Source organism: Felis catus, chromosome C1, assembly GCF_018350175.1.
Source record: "Felis catus isolate Fca126 chromosome C1, F.catus_Fca126_mat1.0, whole genome shotgun sequence".
Lineage (NCBI taxonomy): Eukaryota > Metazoa > Chordata > Mammalia > Carnivora > Felidae > Felis > Felis catus.
The window spans coordinates 20,605,237-20,623,581 of NC_058375.1; the positions used below are offsets into that span (position 1 = coordinate 20,605,237).

General features: G+C 55.5%; 1 protein-coding gene and 1 long non-coding RNA gene across 12 annotated transcripts in view; one reads left to right on the forward strand and one right to left on the reverse strand.

Annotated features, from left to right (window-relative positions):
• The first annotated feature begins 1,837 nt into the window (after nucleotides 1-1,837).
• LOC123379532 lies at nucleotides 1,838-13,445 on the forward strand. The gene is made up of 2 exons (XR_006584087.1): nucleotides 1,838-4,204; nucleotides 13,227-13,445. It is a non-coding gene; the product is annotated as an uncharacterized LOC123379532 (long non-coding RNA).
• Nucleotides 13,446-15,361: 1,916 nt separating this feature from the next.
• Nucleotides 15,362-18,345, reverse strand: part of AHDC1 (AT-hook DNA binding motif containing 1) — a 64,363-nt gene continuing 61,379 nt past the window's right edge. For all 11 annotated transcript variants that reach the window (XM_045035370.1, XM_023258366.2, XM_045035373.1 and 8 more), the window contains one exon: nucleotides 15,362-15,799. The gene's annotated coding sequence lies outside the window, so the exon portion shown is untranslated. The remainder of the gene's footprint in view (nucleotides 15,800-18,345) is intronic.

The following is an 18,345-nucleotide window of genomic DNA, read 5'->3' on the forward strand; positions in this document are numbered from 1 at the left end:
AGCCGAAATCAAGAGTCGGATGCTCAACCCACTGAGCCACCCAGGCGCCCCAAAGCCCGATGCTTTAGCCAAGATAGGAAACACGAGTGGGGGTGGAGGTGGGGAGGGAGGAGCAGGCCAGGGCAGGAGACTGGGGTCCTGGCCCAGGCTGTTCCGGGAAAAGCTCTTCATCCCTGTCTCCCCGCTGGTGGATCCCCATCAATGTCTGTGACTCTGTCAAAATGTTGTCCTCTCAGGGAAGCCACGCTGACTGCTCTAGGTAGGCCGGCCCCCTATAAATTAATGTCTGCCAACACACCCTCTCCATTTCCTTCCAGTCCTTGTCATGATTGTAATCAGGCATCGATTGATTTGTATTGTCTATAGTGTGTCTTCCTCACTTCCGTGATGGCAGGGATCTCCCTCATTTTACTGACCGTGTATCCCTACCTGGTAGTCTCCCTGCACACAGTAGGTGCTCAAAAACAGATTTGTCGTATGAGTGAGTAAATAAACGGATGAAGGAATGAAGGAAGGAAGGCCTTGAATGCCATCATAAGGAATTTGACTCAGCCTCGAGGGAATGGGGAGCCATGGAAAGTTCTTACGGAAGACAGTGTCAGGATTCAGCTTGTGTTTTAGAAGGCTCACCCCTGGGGGCTGTTGGGAAGGTGGATCTGGAGGGAAGGCAGGGGGAAGTGAGGAGGCCCTGGGGGAGACAAAGACACAGCACCTGGGCCCGGGCTTGGGAACCCCCTCCCTGTGCTTCCCCCCCCCCCCACCCCCGGCCAGGCCTGTTGTCTCTGAGCCCAGCAGCGGGCGGTGGGAAGAGCAGAGCTGGCAAAGCTGACACTCACTAATCACGGCCCTCACCCCGGAGCCGCACTGACTGTCTGGTCTCCATGGAGACACGGCAACCTCCGGCCACTTGTTAATGGCAGCTCAACAAGGCTGCAGCAACGGGGACAGGCCTGACCAGCGCGTCCCAGCCCCGCACCACCTGGCCCAGCCTGGGCCTCTGCAGCAAACCCCAGGGGCGCCTGAGTTGGGGGATAGGACCGGAGGTCTGGTGGCTGGCGGGCTCCCCCCACCCCTCCCCTCCGCGGCCCCGCCTCCCTTGGCATTGCCAAGCAGGGAGAGGGCAGAGGCAGCCTCCGCCCTGGCCGACTCCTCCGCAGGGCTGCTGGGAAGCTGAGCTCATGCAGGTCACCCAGGCAGGGCCAAAGGGCTGGAGGGGGCTGGTGAGGAGAGTGTGTGTGGGGGGGGACCTGCTTGCATCCCACACACAAGAGGAATGGAGGGGAGGGCGCTCTGCTTGCCCTGACAACCCTCTGCTCTGCTAGCCCGAGGCAGGGACCCGATTGGGAACCATCTGTCCAGAACCTCTTCCCTAGTTTGCTGTCACTACATCTGAAATCTGAAATGCCACCATTAGCAATTCACTCCTTCGGGAGGCAGCGTGGCCGAGCACAGAAAACACGGGCTTTGCAGTCAGGCAGGCCTGGATGTACGGCCTGGCTCCGTCCCTCTACTCCTGAGAATTGATTTCCCCATCCGTAAAATGGGATGGTAATTGCACCCCCCCCCCCCCAGACACACGTTGGAGCACGCGTGCTTCTCCAGGCTTACTCTGACCTCTCCCAGAGGCCTGAGCTCAATACCTGTGACTCTTCCTCCCAGAGCCCTTTCTTCACCCTCACAGATGAGCTGGGAGCCTCCTCCGCAGGCCTCAGGACTGATCCCTCAGCATTCGCCACCCTCCCCCTCAGGTAGCTGCCCCACATTTGTCCTCCCCACAGACTCCCCTGCGGGGCGGGGCACAGTGACCTTCAAGAGAGGTCTGTGGAATAAACAAAGGGGGAAGGTAGGAGGAGAGCCTCCCTCTGCCTTCTGTCCTCGTTCCTCCTCAGGGGGTGCTATGGCCCTAGAACACTGGTTGAAGGCCTCTGTTCCCTTCTCTCCTTCATACCTTTGTTTGTCCACTTGTCTGTCCATCCATCCATCTTGCAAACACTCCAGGTTGGGACTTCAGAGAGGACCCAGATGTGACCCCAACCTACAAGGGAGGCAGAGGCCAGATTCTTCGGTCCAGACACCTGAGGCACACCCATGGCCTCCCGGGGACTTTGGTACAGCTGCCTCTCCCCACCACGTTTCTCCTCGGTCACTCCCTAGGCAACTGTCCAAGCTGCAAGGGCCCTTGGAGATCATCTAGACTGCGACCAGATGAAGACACGAAGGCCCAGAGAGGACTGTGGCTTGCCCGAGATCCCACAGCACAGCTCTGTTTCTGAGTTGACAATGTACCAATTATGTGGGTCTGCTTGGGAGGCGGCTTTTGGCTCTCCAGCCCTGCTGACAGCTGTGTTCCCAGTGGCAGCGGGGAATGCTAGTGGGAGGCCTGTCTGGCCTTTGAACCCGGACTCCCCAGGGCAGAACCAGGTGGCTCTGGTGGGGCCCCGGGCTGGGAGGTGGGGAGCTTCAGAGGGGCAGCCCAGATACCGGTGGGGGTGCGGACGACTGAAAGAAAAGGGAGCAGCATTGATTCTAGAGGCGAACTGCTAAGCCTTGAGCTCCTGTCCCAACTCTGCCACTCACTCACTTGCTGGGTAACGTCGGGTGCATCATTTGACCTCTCTAAACCTTTGTTTTCTTATCTGTAAAATGGTGCTACCTTCATAGAACAAAAATGTTGTGTCCACGGTAACAGCTGCACAGAGCTCAGGAATGTTTGGACCGAAGGGCTAAGTTTCTCAGAGCGGAAGGGACCAGCCTGAAGCCACAGAATGAGCCCACATCTCCCTCCTATGAGCTCTCTACGCCGAATTGGATACAAGGTTTTGGAGGTGAAGGGAGCGTCCAGTCCAGTCCAGACTGTTTACTGAAGGCGAAAACAGGACCAGAGAAGGGGAGCAAGTTGCCCAAGGTCACCCAGTGAGTCTGGGGCCAATGTGGGCCTAGAGCCCAGGCTGGGCACAAGGTCCCCCTGCCCAGCTGCACCGCTCACTCATCCAGCCCCCTTGGTTTTGTCTCCCCCAGTGAGTGGGCGCAGAACAGGCCCCGCTTCCTTCCTGCCGCCCTGCCCGCCGTCTGCCACGTTGGCAGCCGCCCGCAGCCTTCTCGCCCCTGCTGCTGCTTGCTGCTGCTGCTGATGCGGCATCAGCCGAGACCAACCCGCCGAGAGTTTGCCCAGAACAGCCAGGGCTGCTGGAGCCCGGGCTGGGTTGGCTGACTCTGCCAGACGGGAGGGAGCGAGCCAGCCGGCAGAGGGAGGGAACAAGGGCTGAGCCAGCCCCCAGCCTTCCCAGTCCTTCTCCACCCTCACCAGCCAAGGGAGAGAAGCAGGAGCCTGGGGTTGGGAGCCAGAGGGCTGCAGTGTCTGTGTGTGTGAGGCTCAGATAGCTGGGTCTTTTCTGGGAGCGTGCACACTTAGGTGTGCAGGGAAGAGCATGTTGGGGGCGACCTGTGAGTCCGTGTTTGCCTTGGTGTGCACGGGTGACGCTGTGTGTGTGTTTGTGCTAGTTTGTGCACACCCAGGCGGTCACTCTGCGTCTGCGTAAGCACCAGGAAAAGCTGCATGTGCCGCGAGTTTGAACACATGCCTGCGTTCGGAGAGAGGCTGTGTCTAGCGGTGTGTGCACACGGAAGCCAACTGTTAGTGACAAGGAATCTGTGTGCGCACCGAAGGGTCAGCACGCGGGCCTGAGTTCACGCATGCCATGTCTGGGTGTGTTTGGGGCCCCTGTGAATTTGTTGTTGTGTATAAGAGGATAATGATGTAATTGCGAGTTTAAGCTCATCCGTGTGTGCCCAAGGGACGGTGGTTGTGTGTGCACAGAGGAGTGCTACAATCCACGATCGTGGACGTGGGTCCACGCCCAGGAGGACATTGTGTAACTGTGTGGGCTACTCCAAATGTCCATGGTGTGGGCACACCGTGTCTCTGTGCCCAGGAGACTTTGTAAGTGTGGTTATCTACAGCGACGCAGGGGATCACTGTGTGGGACTGATACGCTTGGCCGTGTGTCCAAGGTCACAGGCAGCACAGGCATTGTGTTGCCGTGTTGCATCTGCACAGGGTGATGGTGGCGGTGGCGGTGGCGGGGAGACAATATGCTGTGGATTTGCACTTGTTCCTCCGCACGACAAGGCCCTGCGTGTGATTATGTTTGTGCGTGTCTGTGAGCACCGTGTGCTGCAAACTGTGCGTGCTTCTGAGTCTGTGGTAAGCTGAGTGTGGGAAGGAGGGGGGAGTACATGGCCGTGTTTGTACTTGTCTGTGAGCCCAGGGTCAGATGCGCTCCATGTGCTACCTCCTGTGTGCACAGGTGGCCGCTGTGTCCAACCGTGTCTTTGTGTGTTTCGGGTCGTCTGAATGTGCGCAGGAGGAGGACACGGAGGGGGGATTTGAGTGCGTGCCTGTGCAGGCCCCTTTAACGTGGCAAGTCTAAGAAATGTCGGCCTTCTTGGCAGCAGATCTGGGCTTGGTTCCACTGGGGGTGTCTGCAGAGAGGGGCTCTTAGAAGGGACGTGCTTGAGCGAGAGAGACAGGAAGGGAAGGGGGGGCCAGCCCCAGCTCGGGGTTTCCAGGAGGGAAAGCCAGACATTGGAACTTGTCAACGCTACCTCCTTCCCCACCCCCACCTCCCCGACTGCTGCCTCCCCTCCTGGCGCCTGAAGGCTGCTGGCAACCAGACAGACAGACAGACAGTGCACACATAGACTGGCTCACGGCACAGAGCCCAAATGTGAGCCCCAAATACACAAGCCTGGATGCCAGTGGTCCACAGAGGGCAAAGGACATGGCTAGGGGTTGAGGGGAGCACACGTGTTTATATGTGTTGGGGGGCAGGGGGTGCTGTTGGCCTCTCAGAACCCAGGCCTAGAAGGGGGAGGAGGGGGTTCTGGTTGGAGAGCCTCTGGGGAGCGGGCTGTCCTTTCTCTAATCAGACTCCCAAGGCTCCAGGCCTTCTCCCTGTTTATACAACCACTGCAGTGTCTTTGAGAATCTCATTGCTTCAGAAATCATCGACTGCAACTCCCTCTTTGTACAGAGGCAGAAGAGAGACCCAGAGAGGCACGGCAACTGCTCCAGGGTAACACAGTAGAGCGGGGCACACAGGGCCTCTTCTCCCTGTGACTGTTGTGCAGGCTGACCCATGGGCCAGTGGGCCAATCAGTCCTACCCTTCCCTTTTCTTGGTGGCCCGTTTATCTCTTTCCCCCTCTCAGGACTTCAGGATTTGACAATGACTCTTGCTTTTTTTTTTTTTTTTTTTTGTCCTCTCTAGGACAGCAGAACCTGGAAGAAAAGAGGAGAATTTGGTTCTGGCACAAGGGCTACTGGGGAGATGGAACGGGGAGAGGGAGAAATGGAAGGAAAGGAATTTGAGGAGAGAGGAAGGAGGAGAGGGGAGGGCAAGGAGGTTGCTGGGGTCAGATCTGAGAAGCATAGACTCCTTTGCCTCCACCTCCAGCCAGGGCACCAGAGGCCACCTCTGAGCGCCTCGGAGGGAGTCCTGCCCCTTGGGGGCTGGGACAGGGACAGCAGAATTGGAGTCTCGGGGGCATTCTGGGGGGGTGGTGTGCCCAGTGACCAGATCTGCCTCGTGAGAAAGGAGGGAGGGGCTGTGGGTGGGACAATGGGTATGAAACTGACTTGGGGTATGGGGCCTCTTTAGGGCGTGGGAGTTGGGGTGCCTATGACCTTGTGAGTGTGCTAGGACTCTGTGTGCATACCTGTGAACGTGTACGGCAAACAGACTTGGACTTCCCTGGGATGGGGGAGGATTGTGGGAATGTGTGTATGTGTATGTTTGTTATGGGCAGAGAGAAATTTTACTTGAGGGAATGGTCCTGCACGTGTGTGGGGGGGGGCGGGGAGAGGGTTGTGGGATCGATTCTGCACTTACTTACATGTTCCTGCGGAGGCTGTGTTCTGTGTGTGTAGTGTGTACAGCTCTGTACAGTGTGTGTGTGTGTGTGTGTGTGTGGCTGCACGGGTCCACGTGCATCATGTGTTTGAGCTGCGTGTGTACTTATATGGGAAGTGTGTAACTGCAGGTGTGTGTGGCAGCATATGCATGCTGGTGGTCGTCGTGAGGTTCATGGGTGGAGTTGTCTGTAGGAGTCTTGGCTACAGGTTGTGTGTGCAAGCTGTGTGTGTTTGCGGGGTGGTGAATGTCAGGGAACTGTTCACATGTGTGGTTGTATACGTGGGGGACTGGGTTAGCTAGCGGTGCGGTTCTTAAAGCAGTATTTTATTTATTTTTTTGTTTATTGTCAAACTTCCCTTGCCAGAACATAAACTCTATGAAGGCTGGAGGATTTCTGTCGATTTTGCTCCCAGTATCCCCGGTGTTCAGAATAGTGCCAACACACAGTAGTTACTAAACCATCTTTCTTGAGTGTATGACAAACGAGTGTGCGCACACTCGGACGGGTGTGGGGAAGTGTGTTATGCGGATGAATTGTGTCTGTGGGCATCCGGGTGTGTGAACAGATACATTCTGTGTCCGGGTGTGTGAGCTTTTTGGCACAAGTGGCACGCGAACCGAGTGTGTGCACGGGTGCGTGTGTGCGTGCCTCGGTGTGACTGCGTCCCTAAAGCTGTGCCCCTTATGTGAACGTTGGGGTGTCGAGGGATGCGGCTATGTGCGTGCAGCGCACAGTTGTGAGTGTGTGTGCAGGGGGGGGGGGCGGGAAGGCGCTGTCGGCTTCTCCCAGCCTTCAGCACTCACTCAGCTTCACCCCAGGTCGCCTGCTGCGAAATGTCAGTGGCAGAGAAGCTAAAAATATCCGCTCTCCTCCTCTGCTCACTGCTTGGGCTGATGGGGCTGTGGGGCCCCAGCAGGCCCCTTGGGCCCTGGGGGGAGGAGGAACTGCTGGATGAGGGGCGGGGTATGGGGTAAGACAGGGAGGCCCTCCTCAGCACACTCCCTCCCCCACTTCTTGGGCTCCAAAGCCAGGCCCTGGGCTCACCTCTATCAGGAAGCCCTCGAGAACCCCCCAGGAGCTGCCACATGCTAGTGTGTGTGTGTGTGTGTGTGTGTGTGTGTGTGTGTGTTCGTGGTGTCCAGAGCCGCCTGGGAGGGCAATATGGCCTCCATCAGACTGGGGCTCATCTGAACAGGACAGTGCCTCTTTTGTCAGTCCAGGGGCTCCAGAGGACAGAGCTTCAGACAGGGACTCCTGGGGGTGAGCTGGATCTCTTCCTTCCATCTGGGGGCTTCCGGCAAAAGAGCTGGCGGTTTTCTCCCTAGAGCTGGGGGTCAGCACAGGTGCACAGCACAGGACGTATGGGTTCATCTGGCCCTGGGCCTGGCGCCTCTAGGGCTCTCTGACCCCAAGGCACATCTGCTGATACTCAGGCTGTGGGCCGGGAGGAGTCTCAGCTCTGCCCACACCCTAGGCCGGCATGTGTTTGTGCTACAGGTATTTGTGTGGGTGCGGGTGGGACATGTCAGGGCCCGTGGTCTTTCAGCGACCTGTGCCTCCTCACACGTTGGGCTCCTGGGTGTGTCTTTGCCTATGTCAGTGGCTGTCTGCCTCGGGCAATCAATAAGGGGTTGGGGAGTCGTGGGTTTCTCTGTGTGCATGCGGGTGACTCTGTACGTGGGTCATAATGTAGACCCGCAAACTCCAGCTGGAATAAACTGTGTTAACGTGAGAGGTGCTGGTGTTAACACGTGGGGGTTTCTGTATATGCGTCAGTGTGTTTGTGTCTCTGTCAGACGGTCAGCGCCTGTTTATCCTCTGTATCAAGATGTCTGCGTGTCGTGTCGGGGTTTCAGTCATTTGATTACTGTGTTACTGTGTGTCTGTCTGGATGCCATCATGTCAATGGCCACGTCTGTGCCTGTGTGTGCGTGTGCCCAGGTCAGTTTGATTTTGTGGGTCCGTAATGTTCGTGTGTCCCTGTGAATGTTGGTGTTCTTGTGCGTGGGTTGAAATCTGCGCATAAACTCGGCACCCGCTCCCCTGTCCCTTTCTTAGTCTCTCCCACCATTTCTGTGTTAAAGGCCTCAGGTTGAGTGTGTGTGTGTGTGTGTCCATCAACTTTCCCCAGCTCCAAAGCCTCCAGCTCTGAGATCTGCCCTCCCACTCTCTCTCCTTTTGGACTTGAGGTGGGAGCTGAAGCAGAGAGGGCAGGCAGGCACGGAGCCCACCACAGCCGGGGGCCGGGGCCAGGCTGCCACAAGGGCCCTGCCTCAGCTTTCCTCCAAGCAAGCGCTAAGCCAGAGCCTCGGTTACATGTAAACACCAGCTGTGTCAAGACAGCGCAGCTTCTTCTAGGTCAACAGACAGCTGTGGGGTTGCTAGGCAACCGCCTGGCTCCCCCCCATTAGGCCCCCCTCCCACCGTCTCTACCTGCAAACCCTCTGTTGGCTCCCCCCCCCCCACCCCAGGGTACCGCCGTGCCCCTCGAAGCCAATTAAAACAGTGGGGCTAAGAGGGTAGGGGGTCAAGGTTGTACGAAAGGGGGACTCTAGGACTGGGATGGAGGTAACGGGGAGGTGTTAACCATTCCGGTGCCACTGCCCCCTTCCCCTCAGTCCTCAGTGCACACCGCCACATCACCAGTCAGACTCTGGGCAGAACTGGAGTGGCGGTGAAGTGATGCGCCCTCCCTCCCCTGTAGGTCAAGCCAAAACCGGAGAGATGCTGGAAGCAGATAGAGAGAGGGGTGTGGATTGTACAAGAATTGGTCAAGTCTCCTCCCCCTCCCCAGTCAAGCCTGGGGGAGACAGACTGGGGGGGCCCTCGGGCAACAAAAGGGTTACCTTCCCCCTTTTATTTCCCACCCTCCCAGGATAGCCACCCCCATTCCAAGGCGGCACCTGCGCTCCCAGCTCCCGTGCCCCTTCGGTGCCCGCACCCAGGCAGGGCAGCTCCCCAGGCCTTCCTTCGGCCCTCTTTGCACCCGGCCTGGGCCTTCTCTGGGGCACTGGGGGAGGCGAGGGTCCCGGAGCCCGGGGCCTCCCGAGAGCCCCCAGGTCTCGGGTCCTTTGAGTGGGGGGGGGGGGCGCCAGCGGGGTGACTTCGTAGTGCCTGAAGGAAGGAGCGGGAGGAGGGAGCCGGGCCGGCAAGGGGGCAGCGCCCGTGGCCTCCCCATTAGTATGCGGCCGCGCTCTGCGCGCCATGGCAACCGCTCCCCCCGCGCCGCGCCAGCCGGGCAGCCCCGGGCGCAGTGCGCACCTCTCCTCCCACAGGTGGCGGCGCGCACGGGCGGGCACGCACGCACGCACGGGCACGCACGCTCCGGGCGCCTGGGGGCGAGCCCTGGGCGCCAGGTGCGCTGAGGCCGCCCTGCTTCCCCCGCCCCCCTCCCCCCCCCCCACGTCCCCGCAGGCTCCGGCCGCCTGTGGGCGTGTCCCCAGGTGCTCCAGAGTGAGCCCCCGAGGGGGGGTTGTATGTACCTGAGGATGTTCTTGCCTGTGCCTGGGTGTGTCCCTCAGTGTGCCGGTTGTGCCTCCGTCTCTGGTTGTCCTTGAGGGTATTTGCCTCTCCGTGCTCATTTACCTCCCTATCCCGAACGTATGTGGCACTGGGTGTATGATAGCCCAGGTGTAACTGAGTGTACTTGTGTCTTTGTACATCTGTGTACGAGCGTGTGATTGTGTTTGTTATCTTTGAGCCTGTGTGCCTGCACATGCCTGAAGGTGTGTGTGTGTTTGTATCCGTTTGTGTGCCCGTGGCTCTGGGTTTTTCTCTGAAGAATGTCGCAGGTGTGCATGGGACTGTTCTGGTGTGTGCCTGAATAAGTATTTGCCTGTGTGTGTGTGTGTGTGTGTGTGTGTGTGTGTGTGCATGATCCCTTGCTATCTGCATGTGATCTTGTCTGGCATCCTTGTGTTTCTGGGCTTAGCTGTATGTTGAATTGTGCACCTGTATGTATGTCCCTGAGAACCCATCTCTCCATGTATGTCATTGTGCATTCCTGTGAGCGCCCTGAGTGTGTCCTGGAGTGTGGCTGTGTGTCCAGGGGCTGCTGGCTCTGTGCCCTCCTTGGCTTCACTCCCTGCTGCCTGAGTGAGCTGACACCTGCTCCCTGAGCACTGGACCCCCTCCCCCCACCTGGCAAGGACAAGGAAGGACACGGAGACAGAGTCAGACACGGAGGCAGAGACAGACTTGGAGAGGGGACACAGAGAGCCAAGTAGGCTGGAGAGGTGGTGACCCAGAGTCATGTGATCAGCCTCGGAGCCCAAGACCCAGAAGAGGGAGAATGATGCCAATATCCAGACATCAGAGAGAGGGAGACCCAGAGGCACACAAAGACCCAGAGCACCAAGTCTGGAACTGCTGAAACAGACCAGAGATCAAGGATGTGGCTCCCCAGCGTCCCTCCCTCCCTCCCACTCTAGACTTTCCAGCCCCAGCTGTGCCTCCTCCACATACCCAAAGCAGAGTTCTCCGGGTCCTGGGAGTCTGTGCCCTGGGACTGGAAACCAGCCTCCTTCTTGCAGCTGCTGGCTGTATGCGCGTGTGTGTGCATGTGCCACCATCTGTGTGCAGTCCTGGGCTGGTGCCTGCCTACCTTGCACGCAGCCTTCCCTATCATGCTCTCTTCGTGCTGTTGCCTACATTTTCACAGGCCCAGATCATGCACATCTTTACACACATGCCACACAGCCAGCCACACTCATTCAAACCCAGAAACATGCCCTATGTCTCCTTCTCTAACATATTTGCACATAGGGCTAGAAAGGCCACCATGCACACAGCCAACTAGCAAATCTCACCTTCCTAAGCTCTCCCAGGCAGCCATTCACCCTTCAGCAACCTCCAAGGGCAGCTATCCCCCTGCCACAGACAGGCAAAGACATAAGACCAAATCTGTCAATTCCAACAGACTATGCACTCAAAGGCACAGACCCCATCTGTTTTGTTCACTGTTATATCCCCAAATGCCTAGGCCATTGCCTGGAATCTTGTAGGTGCTTAAGAAATATTTGTTGAATGAATGTGTTTACAGTGTCTCTAACAGTCACTCAGAAAACCCATAGTAATTTACAGCCACTCAGTGAAAAACACTAATGGATACCACAGTGTACACATACTTCTTATGTGTACATAAGATGTACACATCTTCTTCTTATGTGTACATAAGATGTGTACATCTTACGAACACCTAGGACAACACATTAAATATAGGTGTGTGCAGGGGCGCCTGGCTGGCTCAGTCGGGTGGGCGTCCGACTTCGGCTCAGGTCATGATCTCACAGTTCGCGTGTTCGAGCCCCGCGTCGGGCTCTGTGCTGACAGCTCGGAGCCTGGAGCCTGCTTCCGATTCTGTGTCTCCCTCTCTCTGCCCCTCCCTGGCTCGCACTCTGTCTGTCTGTCTGTCTCTCTCAAAAATAAAATAAACATTAAAAAAAATTAAAAAATATAGGTGTGTGCACACAGGTGGGTACTTGTGTGTAAACACTCAGCACAATAGCTGGATTAGAGATTCTGAACTTTGCACATTAGAATCACCAGGGTAGCTTTTAAAAATCCCATTACCCAGGACCCATCCAGCCCAATGAAATCAGACTTTCTGGGCTGAGAAACATTGATCTAGATGAATGGACCTGAAAATGTTGACACGTAGGTTATTACCAGGGATGTGGGTAGAGTGGGTTTTCACTTTTAACAGTACATCAAAGCTGACTCCCAAACCAGATTACTTGGGTTTGAACTCTGGGATCACTATTTACTCACTGAGTGGTCTTTACCTCTCTGCACTTGAGGTTCCTTCTATAAAACAGGATAATAATCATTACAATAAAGCCTTGTCATAGAATTGTTGTGGACATGGAATGAATTTTATATATAGAGTTTAGAACAGTACCTGGTACATAATAAATAAATCATTTCCTATATTTATTTAGACTTTGAATTTAAAAAAATTTTTTCTTTATGTTTATTTTTGAGACAGAGAGAAACAGAGCATGGGTGGGGGAGGGGCAGAGAGAGGGAGACAGAATCTGAAGCAGGCTCCAGGCTCCGAGCCCTTAGCACACAGCCTGACTCGGGGCAGGAACCCGTGAACTGTGAGATCAAGACCTGAGTCGAAGTCGGATGCTTAACCAACTGAGCCACCCAGGTGCCCCTTGAGTGAATTTTTTAAGCAAGATTTTTTTCTTAATTTAAATTGTTATGGAAGACCAAGGACTAAAAGAAAAGAAAGAAAAGAAAAGAAAAGAAAAGAAAAGAAAAGAAAAGAAAATAGAAAGAAAGAAAGAAAGAAAGAAAGAAAGAAAGAAAGAAAGAAAGAAAGAAAGAAAGAAAGAAAGAAAGAAAGAAAGAAAGAAAGAAAGAAAGAAAGAAAGAAAGAAAGAAAGAAAGAAAGAAAGAAAGACAGACCAAGGGCTCTGAGACACACTACCTCTGCCCACTTCTCATGTGGTCTTGGACAAGTCACTTACTCCCTGTCTCGAACCTATTTTCTCATCTATAAATGAGGCGAGTAAATTCTCTACCTCAAGGATTGTTTTGAGGAACACAAACTTCAGGGAAGTATTCAACAACAGTGCTGACCCCCAAACATCTTTGAGCCGCATTGCCTTGATGCTTTCTGGAATCAGGTGCAGGGCTGTGACTGTGGTGAGGCCAAAATTTCTGAAAAGATCAAAATAGGGTGACCCCCATCCCTGCCCTACCCACCTGGATGGGGTCGGAGAGACTTCCATCCCAAAGGCCGGGCCCTTGGCCCTGGCAGATCTCCCAAGTCTGCTCTCCAAAATACACCTCTGCCCTCCTCACCCCTTACTAAGCCTCAAGACTGAGACCCTTTCCCTCCCTGCGCTCCCATTCTCACGTCGCCCCCCACTTTCACTTTCCAGGAGCTTGCTCTCCAAGTCTCCCTCCCATCCCAGAAACCGTAGCTCTATTCTTGGCAGTGAATCCTCATCCTTTCTCCAAAACCCTCTTCAAGTTAATGAGCCCCCTCCTGGGCTATAATCACCTCCCTAAACTTCCATTTCCTTCCTGGGTCTTCCCTCCCCACCCCCACCAATTCCTGGGCACACAAGCCTTCACTGCCCTCCCTCCCCATTTCAAGTAGAGCCCCCAGTCCCTTCCACTGAACTCTCCCTACTGCCCCCTTACCTCACCGAAACTCCTCTGGGCACCCTCCGTACCCCGCCCCCCAGCCCTCAGCCCCCTCCCCCAACCTCTCCCAAGCCAGCCCCACCTGGACAGCGTTCCCAAGCTTCTTCTGCTTTCTCAGCAGCACTGAACACACTTATTTTCTCCCTGCAGGCAATTCGTGGGGCTGAAAACGAGCTTCCCTCGCCTCCCCCACTGGTTCCATCCATGCCACCTACTCCAAAGAGCCTCCACCGGGCTCCAGAGCGACCTTGTCCAAGCCCTCTCCCTGTCCTCTCCCCTCCACACACAGCGTCTGCTCCAAAATGACCTAAGATGTGTGGCTTCTGCCTGCCCCGCCCCCACCTCCCAGGCCTTTGCACGTGCTGTTTACTCCTCAGGTAACAAAGACCCCCTTCCAGGCTCCTACTGGGTCTTACTGCTCCCTGCCCCCACTTGCAGCGCCATACTGGAATGTAGCCTTGAGCTTAGTGTTGCTGCCTTCGCCTCGCCGTGCAGTGAGGCGACAGTGTCTTCTTGAGTTTTATGGATGCTTAGAGGGGGCTTGGTGGGTGGCTAAACCTCACATCCAGCACAGAGGCTGCCGTTTTAGGGGACTTTTTTTTTTAGGGGGCTGTTTTACCTGCCCCATCTGAATCCTCTGGCCTCCTCCTCCACACAGGCGTCCCCAGAAGCTGGGGGTCTCTCTCCCCCTCACACCAAGGGTTCCTCAGACTCTCTCAAGACCCGAGCCTTGCGGGTTGGGCCATTTGGAGCCCATCCCTTGGGATCTCCTTGATCTTCAGCGGGAGACACACAGAGAGCCACGTTTCACAGAACTTCAGCATGAAGTGGATCCATGGGAAAAGCTGTCTGCTAAAGACCAGGCAGCCCAAAGTGGTCAAGGACAGCCAAGTGCTCCCCAAAGTCAGGGAGTGGGGAACAATTTAGCTTTTCCAGGCCCACCAGAAATAGGCCAGAAATGGGTTTTCTTTATACAAAATTTATAAAAGCTGGGAGGAAACAGACCTGGGATTTGGGGTTCAGGGTGGAGAGAGAAAGGCAGAAATATCAGGGTTGGGGTGCCTGGGGGGCTCAATTGGTTGAGTGTCCAACTCTTGGTTTTGGCTCAGGTCGTGATCTCACAGTTTCCTGAGTTCAAGCCCTGCATCTGGCTTTTTGCACTGGCAGCATGGAGCCTGCTTGGGATTCTCGCTCTTTCTCTCTCTCTGCCTCTCCCCTGCTCACATTGTCTCTGTATCTCTCAAAATAAAGAAACTTAAAAAAAAAAAAAAGTATCAGGGTTACTGGCTTAGTCAAACTTTGGAATTTGCACAGGTGTGCAAATGCAGGTGTGTTGGGGCAAAATGGGGGGCCCGGAGACCAAGGAGACCCAAGACCTGGGGTGAATGGGAGATACGCAAGCAAGCGTACTCCAGTCTTTGTGGGGAAGGGGTGTGTCCCACAAGGGTTCTTGGGTTTAGGCTGGAACGCGTATCTCAAAGACAGGTGTCCCTGAACCAGGGTAGAACTGTAGGGCCCAAAGGCTGGGGTGACATAGTACAAATGAAGGGACTAGAGTCAGGAGACCTGGGATCTAGCATGGAATGAAAGGGTCCAGAAGCAGAGAGACCCAAGACCTGATTCATAACGGGGACCCCTCAGGGAGAGGAAACCTAGGACTTGGGGGGAGAACAGGGGATCCTAGAGGCAAGCATCCCTGTACTTTGGGGTCCTGATGCATGGGACAGAATACAGGTCTCAGGATCAGGGGAGACCCAGGACCAAGACCAGGCAGAATGCCTGGGTCTGGGACATAATGCATGGACCAGGGACCACGAAGCCCTATGGAGCTGGCTGGGGAACCCCAGGGGCAAGGGAGACCCAGGGCCTGGGCGGTAATCCGGGAGTGGGGTCTGGGGGCGGTTCCCAGATGCAAAGCTGACTCTGATCCCAGGCAGAAGGGAGAACTCAGAGGGAGGGGACACATGAAGGTATTCCAACTTTGGGGAACCGGTGCCTGACAAAACGCGGCCATGCCTCTTCCATTCCATCCACCCTCACTCACCCCCTTTCACAAGACACAAGGTGGCTTTTTTTTTTTTTTTTTTGCTTTTTTTCATTTCTTTTTAATACAAACTTGGATCTTTGGGTGTGTCCTGCCAAAACAGAAAACAACAACAACAACAGAAGAGAAAACCCAAAAGAGTGAAAAATAAGAAAGAAAGAAAAAAAAAAAAAGCTCCCGCAAGAGGTTCTTCTCCCTCCCCCCTACCATGCGAATTTGCACACCACGGGACCACAGCAGGTTTACAGAATGCAATATACAATCCACGATTTATAATAAAACAGTATATACAATAAATAGGATATTGTTCATTTTTGTCAAACGACCTGTAGATAAATTTCTCAGTGCATACTTGCAGGGGCTCTGGACACCTCGGGGCCCCGCTCGCAACCTCTTGCACACGCTCGCTCTCTCTCTCTCTCTCTTTTTTTTTTGTCTTTTTCTAAAACTGTGTTTTGTTTTTAAGTTTTGTACATTTTTAAAAAGTATTTACAATTGCTGGTTTTGTGCAGAAAGGGCTCACCTTCGGCTTCTGCGTGGAGGAGATGGGCAGGGAGAGGTGGGGGGATGTGGGAGTGCAAGGGGTACCGGGGGGTGGGGCGGGAGGCAGAGGGGCAGGCGCTCCTGCCGGAGGACAATGTGGACGCTGGGAGGGGTCTTGGCGTTGGTTTTCTGAAAGCTGCAAAGAAACACAAAAGAGGCAGAAGTCAGCTGTAGGCACAGACATGGAATTCTGAGAACAGGGATGTTAAGAGTGGGACCCCCCCACCCACTTCCTACCAGCATCCTGGGAGAAGCTAATGACATCGTTCCTTCTCCCAGAAAACTCCAAAGAGTAACCCCCCCCCCCCCCCCCCCGCGACAATGGACTGCTTCTGGCCTTCTCTGAACTCAGTTTCCCCATCTGTAAAATAGGTTCGTATCTAAGGCCCGTACCACTGAGAGGTAAAGGAGAGGAGTCAGGGCTCCAGGCAGTGCAGTTTGTTAAGAACTTGGGCTCCTGAGTCAGACACAACCAAGTTCAAATGCTAGCACTACTACCGGATAGCTCTATAACGTTGTACAAGTCGGTGAATCTCTATGAGCCTCAGTTTGCTCATCTGTAAAAAAGGGGATAATGAAACCAGCCCATATGTTTGCTGGGAGAATTCAGTGGTTTAAGGTAGATTAACCCTGGTACATAAAACATAATAAAGGATCCTAATTACAAGTCGTTATTATTTTCCTGGGACCTGGGCCAGCTAGGTGCCCCAAGCCTCAGTTTCCTCGTCCAGCAATGAGTTTAGGAATTCTGTTCTGAGGAAGGACATGGTGGGGAAGACAGGGCTTGAGCACAGCACAGGTGTGAACTGCATACCCGTGCACTTTCGTTTCTTCTAATTCCAACCCTTTCTCAGCCCCCCCCCCCCCCAATGCTATTCTGTTCCTTACAGAGGCTCGAGGTGAGGAGGAAGTCTGTCTGAATAAAGGAATAAAGAAATTGCCCAGCACAATACCATCAGTGTTTGGCTGTACCCCTCGCCCTCCTGAGGCTCAGAAACTCCCAAGTTCCCAGTCTCTACAATCACTAGACATTGGAGGTCTGAAGTACGCCTTCTCCAGACCTCCCCATTCAGAACCCAAGGTTTTGCTGGGGCTAAGTGGGAAGATGCCCAGAAGGACAGGGATGGGCTGGGTTATTCTCAAGACCGGCAGTCGTTAGCCTGAGTTCTGGGGGCCTCCTCCCAGAGCCCTGAAATTCCCATCCCACACTTGGTGAGTGACCCATCCCAGCAGAAATAAGGGATGGGGGGTTCTAAAATTGCCTTCTAAGACCCCTCAGCGGGCCGTCCTCCCTCCCCCACCCCTGCAGGAAACAGGCGGCCACAGAAAGCCTTTCCTCCCTTGTCCTTTCTTGGCTTCCCTTCGCAACAGGGCCACATTTAAATTCTGCTCAGCCTCGGCTGCTGTCTGCTGGGCAGTCGGCCCTGGGGAAGACTTTTGTCCTGAGGCTGGACTTGCCAGGACTCCCCCCAGGGCCAGGGGAACCAGGTGGGCTCTCACAAGGCTGGGGCAGCCCCCATCCCGGTGTATCACCCAGGCAGGCAGCAAGCAGAGGTGGGAGGGGAAGGGCAGGAGCTGCAGCCCGTGAAGCCGTCAGGTCCCCTGCAGTGAGGGAGGGTGGTGGATCAGCCGCAGGGGGACGGGGTGCGCCTGTCAGGGGGCAGCTGTGTTAGAACTAGGGTGAACGGTGGGAGAGCAGCTCTTGGGCCAGGGGGTGCTGCTGGGAATGGATGTCAGTTCTCCAGTTAGGGTGACAAACAGGAACAGCTGTAGGGATAAGCAGGGCATCCACGAGGGCACAGGACTACTGTATCTGGGGGAACGGGTGGGTTCAGCTGGGGCCTGGGGGTACCTATCTGTAGGGCAGCCTTGCTGCAGTTGAGGAACAGCTGGCAAGCTGAGGAACCGCCGTTGGGGAGACGGGTATAGTGTGCTGGGGTGACAAGTGAGGGGGAGATTCAGGACCAGCTGCTCCAAGCCACTCAGCAAGTGGACCATACCAAACCCCAGTCTTCTCTGCTCCCCCTAAGGGCCCCGGGGCAGGCTGGGAGCCTCTGCACAAATCCCTGTCACCCCCGCCCCCTCCGGCCCTTAGCCACTGCCAGTGACCCTCTCCAAGCCAGGTCTCCATGGTGATCTCAGCCCAGCAGGCAGCTCCTGCCAGAACCATTCCCGTGGTGCCGGCGGCCAGGCAGCAGGGAGGCTTTCTCACCCCTCGGCTCAGCCCTCGCTGTCTCACCTTCCTCCTCCCTCTGCCCTCCCCAGCTTTCGGGACTGGGCCAGAATCTGGGGGATGGGGAGAGAATCAAAACCAGAGGTTCCTGAGCGAGGAGAAGGGAGGATGCTGTAGCCGTGTAGAACCCTGACTTCTACAAAACAAAACTAATGCTGCCATGCCAGGCAGCCCTGTGCTGGGCACTGGGGACAAAGCAGAGGAGACGGATCTGGCCCCTGCCCTTGCGGGGCTCACAGAGCAGAGACTGAAGCAAAGCCGACCCCCAAAGCAGGCAATTTACAAATGTCGGGAGATGGGGGCTGTGCTAAAGGCAGCCGTTGGTGGGGGTGGGTTCAGGGAGCACAGAGGGGGCACCCAACCCAGCTTTGGCAGGAGGGACTATGGCTCTTCAACTCACTGCTGAGCGCAGCGCCCAGCACATGCCGGCGTCAAGAATATGTGCCGAC